The following is a 4,497-nucleotide window of genomic DNA, read 5'->3' on the forward strand; positions in this document are numbered from 1 at the left end:
CGTCTTCATCTTCTTCTTCGATGAGGCAGTTGGCATCCAATACATGTTGCATTACCGCCACCTACTAGACTGGAGTATAACTCCCTTAGACTTTGCTTGAAAAAAAATCAATAATAAAAATAATCAATCAATTACTCTACCATCTAACACTACACTCACAAAAAAATGTATAAAAAAACATACTCCACTATTTAAATCTATTTCGTACTACTTCAGGCCAACAGCCTCTATTTGCTGCGACGTACATTCCATCCCTGCAGTACAGTTGATAACCATTACTAGAAATGCCAAAAATTCAATCTTACTGAAACACATATCACTTGTTGGTGTATCCCTCTGTACTGGTACAGATCTACTACTCACACCACTTATCTCAGGATCCCTCCCCCTTGACCCATCGTCCTCTACTTTCTTCGCTGCCTCAGCAAATAACATAATAATAAATAATAATAATAATATATGCCATTTAGCTGACGCTTTTATCCAAAGCGACTTACAGTCATGTGTGCATACATTCTACGTATGGGTGGTCCCGGGAATCGAACCCACTACCCTGGCGTTACAAGCGCCATGCTCTACCAACTGAGCCACAGAAGGACCACATCTTCTTCACTACTCTAACGCTGGAAACCTCAACCTGCCTCACTCGCACGGGCCATTTCTGATCCCCAGCCCCATGGGCACCCCTACAATTAACACATACCACTACTTCCCCTAATGCTACTCCTTTGTCTCATGCCCTTCTTCACACAAATAACATTTGATTTGATTTGATTTGACTTCTCACACCTAGGAACCTCCCTCCTACACACTGCTGCCAACATGCCCCTAAGCTTGACACCTGTAACAACATAATAACAGCACAAAAGCTCATACAAGATAACGTACAGTGCCTTGCAAAAGTATTCACCCCCTTGCCATTTTTCCTATTTTGTTGCATTACAACCTGTAATTTAAATTGATTTTTATTTGGATTTCATGTAATGGACATACACAAAACAGTCCAAATCAGTGAAGTGAAATTAAACAACTACTTGTTAAAAAAAAACAACTGAAAAGTGGTGGGTGTATATGTATTCACCCCTTTGCTATGAAGCCCCTAAAATAAGTTATGGTACAACTAATTACCTTCAGAAGTCACGTAATTAGTTTTTTTAAAGTCTACCTGTGTGCAATCTAAGTGTCACATGATCTGTCACATGATCTCAGTACACCTGTTCTGAAAGGCCCCAGAGTCTACAACACCACTAAGAAACCCGCGCTTTGAAGACCAAGGAGCTCTCCAAACAGGTCAGGGGCAAAGTTGTGGAGAAGTACAGATCAGGGTTGGGTTATAGAAAAATATCAGAAACTTTGAACATCCCACGGAGCACCATTAAATCCATTATATATAAAAAAAGAAATATTATGGCACCACAACAAACCTGCCAAGAGAGGGCCACCCACCACAACTCACAGGCCAGGCATGTAGGGTATTAATCAGAGAGGCAACAAAGAGACCAAAGATAACCCCGAAGGAGCTGCAAAGCTCCACAGCAGAGATTGGAGTATCTGTCCATTGGACCACTTTAAGCCATACTCTCCACAGAGCCGGGCTTTACGGGAGAGTGGCCAGAAAAAAGCCATTGCTTAAAGAAAAAAAGAAGCAAACCCGTTAAGTGTTCGCCAAAAGGCATGTGGGAGACTCCCCAAACATATGGAAGAAGGTACTCTGGTCAGATGCAACTAAAATTGAGCTTTTTGTCCATCAATGAAAATGCTATATCTAGCGCAAAACCTACACCTCTCATCACGCCGAGAACACCATCCCCACAGTGAAGCATGGTGGTGGCAGCATCATGTTGTGGGGGTGTTTTTCATGGGCATGGACTGGGAAACTGGTCCGAATTTAAGGAATGATGGATGGTGCTAAATACAGGGAAATTCTTGAGGGAAACCTGTTTCAGTCTTCCAGAGATTTGAGACTGGGATGGAGGTTCACCTTCCAGCAGGACAATGACCCAAAGCATACTGGTGAAGTAACACTTGAGTGGTTTAAGGGGAAACATTTAAATGTCTTGGATTGTTTTGGCCTGGTCAATGCCCAAATCTCAATCCTATTGAGAATCTATCTGTTGTATGACTTAAAGATTGCTGTACACCAGTGGAACCCATCCAACTTGAAAGAGCTGGAGCAGTTGTCTTGAAGAATGGGCAAAAATCCCAGTGGCTAGATGTGCCAAGCTTATAGAGACATACCCCAAGAGCAAAAAGTGGCTCTACAAAGTATCGACTTTGAGGGGGATGAATAGTTATGCACGCTCAAGTCTTCTGTTTTTTGTCTTATTTCTTGTTTGTTTCACAATAAAAAATATTTTGCATCTTCAAAGTGTAAATCAAATAATACAAACTCCCCAGAAATGCCAAGGGGATGAATACTTTCTCAAGCGACTGTATATATCCTAACATCACTTTGTCGAGCAAAGACAACATCAAAACACAAAACAGACAATGACTCTTCTGTTTCTCCACTCAAGCCACCCTGTTTGCATCCCACAAAAGGACAAGCATCACAAACACCGGGAATCTTCCCCTTCAGTTAGTCAGCTTCACATTTACTGCAACACCAGTAATCACCACATTTACTGCTACACCAGTAATCACCACATTTACTGCTACCCCAGTAATCACCACTTTCAATGGCACCCTTTTCTTGAGAGCAAAACAATTCACATCTCTTCCCTCCTTTCATTTAATATGGAGCGCCTGCTCACTCTGACCAGCAGAAATACAAACAATTATCACAAGAACACTTCTGGTTACCCTCACAGATTCCACAGCACCCAACTCTGTTTTCACCCTCCCTGAAACCACAAATGGATGAGCCCAAATGGCAAGGGTCCACTTTTTCCAAAAACTTCACTCCTACTGTCACAGGCTCATCTTTATTCTGAACCTCGGCGCAAGCCTCGGGCTCCGAGAGCTTCACCACACCTACCATCTCCGATCCTCTGCCCTCATTCACTTCCATTTCTCCTCCTGCCTTCAACTCACTCTGGCTTACACTTTCTACCATTCTTCTTTAACAAACCATCTCCCCTTTTCCTGACATTTTTAACCAACTCAAGCTCACCCTCTTCATCCCTCTCTCTCTTAGACCTCCACTGCCTCTCTTTTTCCTTCCATTCCTGATTTGTATTCCAAGTACAAGTCTCCTTATGATAATACTGCACTTCTCCTGACATACATCTTGTTCTTGCCTTGTCAAGGGATGCCATTTAACCGGCTGTCACAATCTCAGTACAATCAACACAAACCCCTCGGGATGTAATGCTCACCAGTGCATCCCACTTTTAAAGCAGCTACTGTTCTTCTTAATCAATAGCTACCACAATGCTTTTCCATTTCAAACCAAGCTAACTTTATAGCTGCTAGCTAGCTCGCAGGCCGCTAGCTAGCTAGCTTATTCTGGCTCGTATGGCTTGACTGGATCGGGTCCAACCATCAACCAAATACAAAATTAGGGGTATTTTAAATGATGACGTCTAGCTAGATAGTTAGCTAGCTAACTATAGCTACTGAAATGAATGATGTCATTTTCTTTGTTGTTTGGGGAGACATTGTTTGCATCCATCAGCTAGCTAGATTTCTTTCTAACTAGCACTGTCCCTGAGCTTGGGGAAGTGTGTCTGCCTCGTGCGGCAACAGCAGGTGAGCTAGACAACTTTACAAGCATCATATAGTATACCTACAGTACCAGTCAAATGTTTGGACACACCTTCTCATTCAAGGGTTTTCCTTTATTTTGACTATTTTCTACATTGTAGAATAATAGTGAAGACATCAAAACTATGAAATAACACATATGGAATCATGTAGTAACCAAAAAAGTGTTAAACAAATCAAATATATTTTATATTTGAGATTCTTCAAAGTAGCCACCCTTTGCACACTCTTGGCATTCCTTCAACCAGCTTCACCTTTCCAACAGTCTTAAAGGAGTTCCCACATATGCTGAACACTTGTTGGCTGCTTTTCCTTCACTATGCCGTCCAACTGTGAAATGCTGTGACATATGACATACAAGCAGGGTGTCAGGTCAAAATCTTCTCAGCATGAAATAGTTCCAGTCGTTCTGATTGTGTTCTGATTGTGACATAATGCTGTAAAATTTCTCCCAATTCAATAATTGCACAAGCATCTCTTTATGTGCGTGGCTGAGCTCTTGTCGATGTTTCTCTGTTGTTCTGATGTTCCTCAACCTCAAAAAACTGTTCTGTGGGCATGTGAATTTGCTTCACACATCCGCCAGTCAATGGTGGCCAGGAGTATTGAGCCTGACCAATCAGAATCTTATTGAGGTGTGAGGTTAGCATATAAATACACAATATAAATACCCTGACTCACTCGTAAAAGTGCTGATGATTGATGTGAGGAGAGATTTTTTTTGTGATGGCAAAGACATGGGCGCAATGTTTTCGAATGACAGTGCATATATTTAATTGTTAGTTAATTAGT

Source organism: Oncorhynchus keta, chromosome 23, assembly GCF_023373465.1.
Source record: "Oncorhynchus keta strain PuntledgeMale-10-30-2019 chromosome 23, Oket_V2, whole genome shotgun sequence".
NCBI lineage: Eukaryota > Metazoa > Chordata > Actinopteri > Salmoniformes > Salmonidae > Oncorhynchus > Oncorhynchus keta.